Source organism: Mytilus californianus, unplaced genomic scaffold (genome assembly GCF_021869535.1).
Source record: "Mytilus californianus isolate M0D057914Y unplaced genomic scaffold, xbMytCali1.0.p SCAF_8, whole genome shotgun sequence".
NCBI lineage: Eukaryota > Metazoa > Mollusca > Bivalvia > Mytilida > Mytilidae > Mytilus > Mytilus californianus.
In genome coordinates, this window is record NW_026262734.1 from 61,687,002 (window position 1) to 61,698,994 (window position 11,993).

The 11,993-nt window shown below is 31.3% G+C and overlaps 1 long non-coding RNA gene across 1 annotated transcript; it reads right to left on the reverse strand.

Annotated features, from left to right (window-relative positions):
• Positions 1-2,751: 2,751 nt before the first annotated feature.
• On the reverse strand, positions 2,752-8,738 carry LOC127712134 (uncharacterized). The gene is made up of 4 exons (XR_007986957.1): positions 8,594-8,738; positions 6,851-6,895; positions 4,583-4,716; positions 2,752-2,845 (listed from the first exon to the last, which is right to left on the reverse strand). It is a non-coding gene; the product is annotated as an uncharacterized LOC127712134 (long non-coding RNA).
• Positions 8,739-11,993: the final 3,255 nt, after the last annotated feature.

An 11,993-nucleotide genomic window follows, 5' to 3' on the forward strand; every position in this document is an offset into this window, starting at 1 on the left:
CGTAAAGAAGTGAAGGAATTGCAGGAGAAACTTTAAATGCGAAAGCGATTGACAGTGGGGAAACTGTATGATGAATTTAAGTATAGGAATGAGACGGAAAATAAGCAGAGAGTATCCATCACGGTGCGAAATGGGGACGGACTTTTCGCGAAACTTCCGCGTTCCTGAATTAAATGCGATCAAAATCAGGACATTTTGTTATCAAACCATTCAAACGGCTTTTGAAATGATTGAAAATGAAAACGCTTAATTGTTAGTGTGTACTTTATGTTATGAGCACGGAGTTGATCAATATCATTCCTTTCGTTTTATGTTGATATTCTCCATGAATATGCCGTTATGAACAAAGACTTATCTACATAAAATTCAAGTCGACTTATGAAAATGTCAAGAATAAGGGTCACACAATCGATTGATTTCAAGCCTTTTGTCGAATAATTGGGCATATTCAGTGTTTATTTTAGGTATTGCATGCGTCTAAATCTGAAACCAAAGACAAGGTATAAATAAAATGTTATTATGGATAATATTCAGTGATATAATATGATTTCTATGAAAACCACCTTCGTTTTTCTAAAACAAATCACAAAAAGTCCAGCAACGCAGAACAAATCGCGAAAAGTCCGTCCCCATTCTGCACCGTGTACATGTTAGTAGAGAACAGGAAACTGAAGTTCAACCCGAGTCAGCTAAACAAATGTGCATTTTTGGAAAACTATATAAATAAAAACAGAATCGGATGTTGGAAAAACTATGCAAACAGAAAATAACGCAAGCGAGAGCTCGATGATGGAATAAGATTTGGTTCAGAAACATGACAGCATATGTGGAAAAGGTTGAGAAGAGTTCCGATACCGATATCAACAGGAAATAAAAGAATCTATCAAAGCTGGATGGCTGCGTTCTTGATGCGTATTGATCAAGCACCGGCGACAAAGAGAATACAAACTATTACAATTGAGAAAATATTTGGGAGTGAAGCAGTACAAGTGGTCGTCGACAATTTGGGACATTAAACAGTATCAAACGAGACCACAAAGGAGCGTTTACAGAAGGAGTACGGAGGTCAGGACAAAGGAGACAAATTACTATCTACAATGTATATCGAATAAAAAGGAATTTAAAACCTAAAAGAGAAGGATTTTCAAAAGACATTGATAAAACTGCTCTTTCATTAATTAAGATGACAAAATCAACGTCAGTAAGCAAACTGCTTTAAAGTTTATTTTTGAACAACAATTAAACATTTTTTATTATTATACCTACAAGTTGATTTAAGGAAATACATAACAGTAACATAGGATAAAATGTCCAAACTTCAACAAAGCTTACTTTTAAAAACAATCAAACAAGAAATAACCCAGTTTTTGAGTCTTCAGTTTTTTTGTAACTTGTTCCTAAAACCACATATTTAACTTAAAAATTAGATTACTATCAATACTGATAACTAGAAAAATGCATATAACTAAACATAAGATAATATGGTCTATCTTTTGTAAAGATCACATTTCAAAAGTTTAAAATGAATGACCGAGCTTTTTTTATTTTCATTTTCCACAATTTTCCACAAAAATCACATAATTTACACAAGAATAACCATGTTTTAATACTAATAACTATAGGACTTCATAATATAAACATAAGATAATACATTTTGTTCTCTTTAAAGATCCCACTTCAAAAGTTACAACCATACATAAACGAGCTTTTCTTCATTTCCAGACAAAATATTAATACTATCAACTATATGACTACATGCCAAACACATAAGATTATATGTTCTATTTTCTATAAAAATCAAATTTCAAAAGTTTTAACCATTAACAACTGAATTTTTCTTCATTTCCAGTTTTCAACGATTTTTCTCTAAATATCACACATTTCACCTCAAAATAGTCTTGTTGATGGTAACTAACGAAAGTACACATAATGCATTTGTAACGGGCAATGGAACATGGTTCAAATTGAATTATCTCTCCTTTGCCATAATAAATCTCAACTTTCAAGTAGCTTAACATTATACATGCATAACATGTATGCGAGATACGTCTGGGGCTCTTTTCATAAAATATCTTACAACTAGATATGGTCGTTAGTTATACTGAAGATTCTTTTGTGCAATGATTCTTTGTGGTTATATGTAGTCTCTTGTATTTGTCACAGAATACACATACCATTGGGTCAACTATATTTGGTGAACGAAGAAGAAACAGAAGATACCAAAGAGGTATTTCAACTCATACTTCGAAAATAAGCTGACAACGACATTGCAAATAACGAAAAAAGTCATTCTACAAAATACAACATAGAAGTTATAGACAGAGCAAACCGAACGCCTGCTAAAACCAGGGGAGAAATATTTGCTACTGTATTTTAAGCAGGAAGCACTCAGTCAAGTATATAAATTTTCCAAATTTTTAACGTACTTTAGCTTCTGTCGTATTCCATTGTGAATCATATACAGTGATAATATATAAAGACACGATAATAAATATGCAACTTTTAGATGATACTTTACCAACAAATATAGGAGACGGATTTAAAGTTTGTCAAAGAAACTACATGCTAGATTTTTGACTTTTGCAGTTTTTGAAGAAATTATTCAGTTTTCTAAACCTAGTTCTTCAATCTAGAGGAGATATTAATGATTTAACGTCACTATAAAAACGATATCAATAGAAATAGTTGTAAGTAGTTTGACCTTGAATAGGCAACTGTAAAGAGAATCGTTGGCTAAATAAAATATTTGGAAAAAAAAACTAGTTTTAATGTGGTACATTTGAATTTTGAAGACATCGATCAAGTTCTGCTACTTCTTTTTAATTTTAAAGATCTCACGTTGAGCCTGAAATAAAAAAAAATAAAATAAAACTAGATTACTTTGAAAACGATATTAAATGCTCTTGTTATGATTTGTTGTGGTACATTATATTTTATGTGTTGTTTGCAGTTCTATAGGGAACTTCAAGGACCAAATAAAAAAAACAAAAAACGAAACGTTCAAACGTGTAACAGAGACGCTTTGGATTTGTACTGTTGTCTAAATAACAACATTAATATAATATTAACAATTAACGCGTTGTGCTATGCACACCCTCTCTCGTAGATCAAAGTATAGAAATCAGAAAATATGTGTCTGATAGATCTGGAGAGATCTCATCTCTGCAAAGCTTCTGAATAAATATGAATATTAAACTCTGTTCAGTCATGTCAGTAGTACCGCGTAAAAGTGTAACGAAAACAATTTTTTGAAAATTTGAAAATGTCCGTGTAATTGTCTCATAGGTCTGAAAACTTATCATTGTCGGGCTAATGACGAAATATAAAGTCATTCCGTTCAGTATGACGAAAAATTTTGAGTCCATTAAATTTCAACATAAAGAAAAAGTCAAAGGATCGACAAACAAGAAATAATTGTCTAATAGGTCTGAAAAGTGTCCATAAGTTACAACCTGTCACTGTTGAGCTGCTGACGAAATATGAAGTCATTCTGCTCGTACGCATCCGAGAAAAAATGTGTAATATTATTAATTGTACTATGTAATGATTTATATTTCTGTAGAGAATTTCGTCAAGTATAACCTCAGAAAAAAAGGAGGAACATAATTACGTTTTAACATTTCAGTTCATAGATTTTTCAATATGAATTTAACCTCCAGGGTAGTAAAAAATACACAATTTAATGTTTCGAGGATATAATATCGTATCATTGCATTTTGTAAACCTGTATCTAGCTTTCTAAATGACCGACCATGGCATATTTAGCTTGTTACACAATGTAGCTGATAACGAAAATTCTACAGAAAGACCTTTCACATTGTCCTGTCGCTTTATTTCGAGAGCTGTTATGTTTTTGCTCTTACACGTGAATCATTGGATTTCGCTCAGAAACAGGAAATGACTATACCGTAATCACATGTTAAAATGTTTGTAAGTCCTTGTCTCACTTAAAAACATGTAATATTGTTAAAATTGTAAAAAACAGGGGTTTGAAATTTTTCTGCTTAGGTTGATTTTCAGTTCTTATGTGTCTAAGGATTTAAACAAATATTTCATACTTTTCTAAGTTGATGCTATATATTGTAACAACCTAATTTGCATATTTGAGTGAGAAAGGCCGGAAATACCATTAAAATTGGTTACGTTTGAGACCTCTTAAATCCCCCAGTGCCATTTCCACCTAATTTTGGATTTATAATATGATTAAAATATATATTATAGATAATTAAAAGCAATATTATGAAAGAATTCTATCATCGGCCTTTCATGTGGGATGCTATTTATGATGCCTAGATTTATATATTTCATTTTCACGCCAAGTTTGAGTCCCTGGTACAAATGTGGTACTGTTTAAATGTAGAAAATAAATAAATAAAAAAAAATTGTAATAAATTTGGTTCTTAGTTCTATAACAAACATATGAGAATCTACCTTGGCTCTCCTAATTGAGGAGATCGATTAGTCATCACGTGACCAGTTGAGTGGTTTACTATGAACAAAATAATTAAAATTCCGTATTTTTAATTTGCATTATATAGCAATTCATTTTCCATTTTTCAAATTTTAGTAGCTTCTGAACAACCTATTAAAAGTAGGCACAGCATTTCTTTATATGGCGACCATGGCATAGTCCATATCCTGTAATAACTTTCCCTTCACAAAGATTGTCAACTTCTATACACACTCCTTTATAAGATCTGCATCGCCTGTCTACCCCTGTTAAATAGAATTACTGTTATTAGTGTTTTAGAAAATATCAAGCATTATCAGTTTACTCATAAAAGATAAAAACCATATCTTGGACAAACGAATATGTACCAGAAGCATAACTTGGGAAATACGATGAATGTCGCTTAGAACACAGGAATAATCAACGTTCCGGAGCACTTGGTATCACTCATGAAATAAAGTTTGACCCATAATGCGCTACATTTAGTTTTAAGTGTTTTTTCTGTTTACAAAAATGCATATCTTTGTAAACAGTTCCGATTTGATACCTTTTGATTCTTTTTTATAGGTTTAAAATAATTTTATACTTAAAAAAAATGCACTGAATAAACAGATACAAACCTAAACACATCCCCTCAATATTGAGGCGTAAGTAAAACACAGTTCTGAATGTATTTTTTTTATATATGAAAGGTTTAAAATATTTCTTAATAAACTACTATTTATTAAACATTTTATCCATTGACCTGAGGATTTTTGCCGTGTTGTCCGCCTCAACGTTGGAATAGTCGAACTGTTTCTGTCATTGATTAAAATCATTATGGTTGTCCAATACAATTACGGAGCACTTGATGTCAGTAATTATTCGTGGGTGTTATTGTCTTAGCATGGTTTTAACGTATCTGAGATGACTGTATTCAATAATCAATTAAGTTTTGCTATACCTTCACCATGATTTATTTCAAAACGTCTTATATTTTTTTGAATAGGCATTTCGAAAAATTGATACGGGAGACCCTTCAAAACCAAGATAAATTTTAAATGCAAAGAAACTATCCTTTCATAACTATACAAAAGGACGGGTCATCGGTGATCGTAGCACCGCAGTGTTTTAATTGGTTAGGGCCTGTTTTTCTACCGAAGACTGGTGGTTCCTGCGGTACTCCGACTTCCTCAACTATTAAAAACGGGCAGCCATAATTTAACGAAGGTAGCTGGAAGTGGCGTTAAACACTTAACAAAAAAACCAAAATGATACATACCAAGCCCTTTTCAACTGAATTTTTAAAGTTTGTTTTTGTGCTGTTATGCCACTGTCCTAGTTAAAAGGAGGACTGAGAACTCCAAAATGTATTTAACCCCACAGTATCCTGTAATTCAGTGGCTGTCGTCGTTTGTTATCTGTCATGATGATAGTTGTGTCTTTATTTTTTTCACATAAATAATTAGGCCGTTGGTTTTCTTGTTTGAATAGTATTTACATTTTGTCATGTTAGGGCCTTTTATTGTTTACCCTGCGATTACGTGAAAACTATACGGAAGCCTATAATAACTTGCATCATCATTACTAGAATTTGATCTTTGGTGGATAGGTGTCTTATTGGCATCCCTATACAACATTGGATTTTATACAGAATACGTCAAGAGGTCAAACCAAGCACCTCATTGGCAAACACCCGCCTTGACAGGCAACAAATGCAAAAGGCAAACAATAGATTGAGCAACACGAACCACATAAAAAGTGGGCTTGAACTCTGGTTTTCAGGAAGGATTAACAGTAAATCATATGTTAGAATAGAGTTAAACAAAACGAATCAAATATTTGCATGGTTCAGTTATTATACTCAATTAGAAAATTGAAATTTTATTTCTCTCTACCTGTATGTCTTAAAAATTCCTTTATAAAAGTATGTTGATATCCATGAAAGACAAATACCAACGAACCAAGATGTTAGATAACTAAATAAGAATAGCTAACATGTAACTAGCATGCTGTAACAAATGTTTTAGCGTACATATACTAATTATTGTAAAAACATCTATAGATACAAAAATGAGGTAAATTCTTTGCCAGCAAATAGCAAACAAAATGAATGGACCACCAAGCTATTTTTCAAGTTGGAAAAAAATTGTCAAATTTTGTAAGGAATAAACATGATGGAAAAAGCACATTTTTGCGAAAGAAAGAAAACTTAACGATATAAATTTAAAATAGGTTATGGAATAGCTCTTATAATATATGTTTCTTGAATGAAAAAAAAAAAATAAGTCGCCGTACACTTTTTCAAGATACATAAAAAATAAGTAAATTTACTCTTATCTGAGATATCCCTATTTTAAAACAAATTTTTAGAACATTGAATCGAAGAAACCATTTTATCTTTTCATTAAATATACTTACAGTACCCTCGGTCCATCATTGGACCACCGATGAAACTTGATTTTCCTTTAAAATAAATTGTACAAAATATTCATCTGTTTCTAAACTTTTCTCACAACAAGCACGTCAATTAAACTGTTCGTACATGGAAAGCAATGCAAACTTTCTATTTTTATTTCAATGTAACTTCACAGTAATTAAAATAAACAAGAATAATTGCAGGAATCACATGTTAATAGTATCACTTCCTCAGACGAGAAAAACAATTTTATCAAAAGGGAAAACCGGTTACCACAATTTTCATAAACTAATTTAAAAGTTTGCTTTTAAAACTAAACGTTTTATAAAGTGGAACTCTAGACAAACAGGGATATCACTTAAATAACGCAAATCCCATTTAAAAAACAACTTTTATAGGTCGTTAACTTAGATACTTTAGAAAGGTTTGGGCTCAAAAGTAAGGGCTAGTGGTAAAAAATAACCAAACTGGAATAACAGCTAGTACTCGGTTGTCAGTCATGACCAAGTGAAAGACAAAAATGTTATAACCATGTGGTTATAACACAGTGCCCCAGTACAAATTTGTAACTTCTGTGGAACGGAGCGGTTGTTCTTCAAATTAAGGAAACATACTATAATAAATAATTGTAAGCAGTAATTAATTTCTATATATGGGCCATTTGTAGGTTACTATGATGACAATTTTATAAATAAATAAACACTGTACCCGACTACTTAAACAATTTATGCCATAAGCATACGCAAGAGTTTTTCTTTCTTTTTTCAAACAATGTATGAAATGAATTCTTGAAAAAATACATAAGGGACAACTTGGCGGGAAATAAAATATTTTACAACTATGTTGGATAGGATCCGAAACTAACAAGTCGCATACGGACCCTTAACAGACTTGTTGGAGGGCTCTTTAACGTGTAGAGTGTGAGGCATTATGCTGTCACTTGGCATTGGAGGTAACGACCCAATTCCGACGTGGCGTGGCTTTGTATTTACACATCCTGCGCTGCCAAAAGGAACTTTTCACAAGTAGCATAGGTATTACTACAGGATTAGGAGAAATACAAGGATGACAACATGTTTTTTTTATCTATCTCCTTACGTAATATATAAAATGTACGTACTCAAATTATATCATACATGTTATTTTAACCAGTCATCGAATGATGAAATGCGAATTTATATACAGACAAACATCATAGTATCAATCCTGATTACAAAAACAAAATGTATTTACCTTTATTTAGTTCTAAATTTAGTTTCATGAACATTATGAAGTGTAAGTGAAATGGTACAAAAAAACCTGATGTATTGTACAGTTAAGTACACTACTAGTTAGTGGTGAAATTGTCTAAAATGTGATTGAGGCAGGGATCAAATGGTATTTTACAAACAACTGAAGCAAGAGAACACGTGCTTGGCGTTTGATTTACAGGACGCCCTTTACTTATATGCCAATTTTTTTTTTTGGCAAATTAGAAAGTTTTCTAAACTTTTGAATATATTATTATGAAGCTCTCAAAGTATTTTGTCTCTCATATAGTAATGAAACAGTTGCTTTTTTCTGTTAAAGCATAAACAATGTGCACATATATATTCCCATTTAAGTGCAACTAACGCACTGTTATTGGAATATCTCCAAGTGCGCCAATTACAAATTCATAACACACAAATTGCAAAACAGACGTATCACTTTAATATAAAAAAAAGATCTTTGGTAATAATCGAAATAAGAATAAACAAACTTACTGATAGCTGTATTTAAACATAAACCAAGATTAGAAGCCAATAGGAACAAAACCAATAGATTCATTTTACGCTACGTCGAAATAACAGAAAAGAATAAAACACTCATGCAGATTTTTTGTATTGATTTTGTTTCATATATCTCTAGTCTGTAACATTTGGCTACAGATGAATTACGTTTTAATCAACAAAATTTAATATTTCCAAGAAAAGTTAAAAAGAAAAATCAATATTGTCCTACATTTATAAATCTAATTTAATTTTTAGATCACTACAATATGGATTGCATATGAATTGATTCAAATTTCATCAAATAAATGGAAAGGTATTATAGTTTACATGAAATATGATCAGGAATTTCTATTCTGAAATAATTAAAAAAAATATGGAATTGTTGTATTAAATTGAAAATAATTAGCGACATTGGATAATAAATAAGACAGACTTTAATGGTTTAATAAATAAACAAATATGAGGTTCAACATGTTATGTAAAAATTATGCAATTTGTTATTTAATGTGTCTTGTACTAATTTAACCCAATGCTAAACAAAAAGTAAAATCACAAAAATACTGAACTCCGAGGAAAATTCAATCGGAAAGTCCCTAATCACATGGCAAAATCAAATGACAAAACACATCAAACGAATGGACAACAACTGTCATATTCCTGACTAATTTATGGTAAGCAGTTTTTTTTATCTATTCTAACTTCAAGATATCTAATAAACTTTGTAAGATATCTTATACAGTTTATAAGATATGTTTTTCCTTATAAAATATCTAATAAACTTTATCGATCCTTTAAATAAACTTATTCTAAAAGGCTACTAATTCAACACTGTAATTAGATCATTAAATATTGTTTTTGTTGGTACTTATATTGATTTTGTTATCAGTAAATTAAAAGCAAACTAAATATTATTGTTATCTACATAAACACATTCATGGATCTACAATCTGTCGATACCTGTATCTTGGCATTGCACAAGGTAATTTTTTTCTCTGACTGTTTATGACGTCTTTACACTAAATCCATTGGATGTTGGATGTGTACGGATTGATAATGTAGTCTTAGATGCATGATTTTTTTATTAGTTGTTAGTGGCTTTGCTAGCTGTCAGTAACTGCGAGTTCTCTCAGATCTGTACTTAGTGTCTTTTTGTTGTTTGGATGTACAAGTTGGTCACGTCCACTTGTACATGTATTTGTATTTTTATGCATCTGATGAGTTAAGCCTCTTTCAACTGATTTTTATAGTTCGTTCTTATGTTGTACTGTTACACCACTGTTCCAGGTTAGGGGAGGGTTGGGATCCCGCTAACATGTTTAACCCCGCCACATTCTGTATGTATGTGCCTGTCCCAAGTCATGAGCCTGTAATTCAGTGGTTGTCGTTTGTTTATGTGTTACATATTTGTTATTCGTTCATTTTTTGTACATAAATTAGGCCGTTAGTTTTCTCGCTTGAATTGTTTTACATTGTCATTTCGGGGCCTTTTATAGCTGACTGTGCGGTATGGGCTCTGCTCATTGTTGAAGGCCGTACGGTGACCTATAGTTGTTAATTTCTGTGTCATTTGGTCTCTTGTGAAGAGTTGTCTCATTGGCAATCATACCACATCTTCGTTTTTATATTTATATGATACCTTATATAGTTAATAAGATATCTCGTATAATTTTCTTGATGAGATATCTATAAATTATATGAGATATCTTTTAAACTAGATGAAATATCTTATAAACTATATAAGATATCTTATATAGTTTTATAAGATATCTTCTCTTATGGTTGTGGCCTGTTATCTATTTCTTGCATGTAGAGATGTATCTCGTATCACACTGCACGCAGTGTGATACGAAAAATTGATAAGAAAAATCAGCGTTAATTTGATTGGCTTATCCAGCATCATGAGACGATATGACGACATTTCCATTGGCTATTTGCAAGGTCATTGGTAACTTTTACTCGTTATGAAACCTGTAATTATACAGTTTAAAAGATATTTTATATAGTTTGTAAGATATCTCATATAATTTTCTTTATAAGATATCTAATAGATTAAATAAGTTATGTTATAAACCAAATGAAATATCTTATAAACTATATACAATGTTAAGCACAGTCACACGTATGGTACCGTCAAACGTACGCACAATACGTGTTTCAGGAGTTATTTTAATATTTACTTTTATATGGCATGGTATTGGTTCCAAAAATTTGATATTTTTCATTTAAATGCAATATTTCTTATTTAATTGGTATATTTCTTCATTTAAATGCAATATTTATTTATTTGAATGGTATATTTTTTCATTTAAATGCAATATTTTTTATTCAGATGGTATAATTTTTCATTCAAATGGTATAATTTTTCATTCAAATGGTATAATTTTTCATTCAAATGGTATAATTTTCGTTCAAATGCAATATTTTTTATTCAATTGGTATAAAATGTCATTTGAATGATATATTTTTTATTCAATTGGTATAGTAGTTTTTATTTATATGCAATAATTGCATTATGGAAAATTCTTTGACGTCATAAGGTCAAATTTGCAACAACGTTTGTGATTGGTCGGGAATTGTTTGGATTTCTCCCCTTTCTTTCTAAACTTGAGTGACCAAGAATTAAAAAACGCGTCATAATATCGCCCCTCTAACTAAATTTGGCGTTCGTGCGAGTTTGTGCACTGGCTGTTAATGCCAATAATGGCCAGGACGAGCAAAAATGCGATTGACAAGTAAAATAATTAATTTGACACACAACATGTTCATGGATAGAAACAGATGCCTTCGTGCATGGCAAAAACACTTCCAATGAAAACCTTTTCTGAAGAATCTCTCCTACAGTCTACACATTGAAATAAAAAAAAAAATACATAGCTAGCCCCCTTCTAAGTCCAGATACATGTAATCATGACGTTTTTCGGTGCTATATCATTTTTTACTTTTCTTGATCCTCAGAGACGTTGCAGGAAGGCACACATGAAAAAAAGAATAAAAAGCAACCAGGACGTTACAATTATTTGGACTAAGCCCCCTCTTTTTTACTACATGTAGAAAAAAATCACCTAATTACGACAGCAGAACCAGAAACCCACAAGTAGAGACATAAGCTGTTACACTCCAGAACTAATTCTTTAATAAAGACAATTCAGGATAAATTGGAACCAGTTACTAACTCATGTTACAACAATAGTCCTATGACATATGACTTCACTATATGAGGCGTGAACTTCATATTTAATACTTTCTATAATATGTGCTCTCATGTCTTATGCTGCAAATCATTTTACATTTAGGATTCGTTGCTGAGCTTTTTTTTACTGTTCTCGTCTCCGAATCCCTTAAATAGATTTTTTTTCAAGCCCCACAGTAGTTCAATAATTACTATATGTCT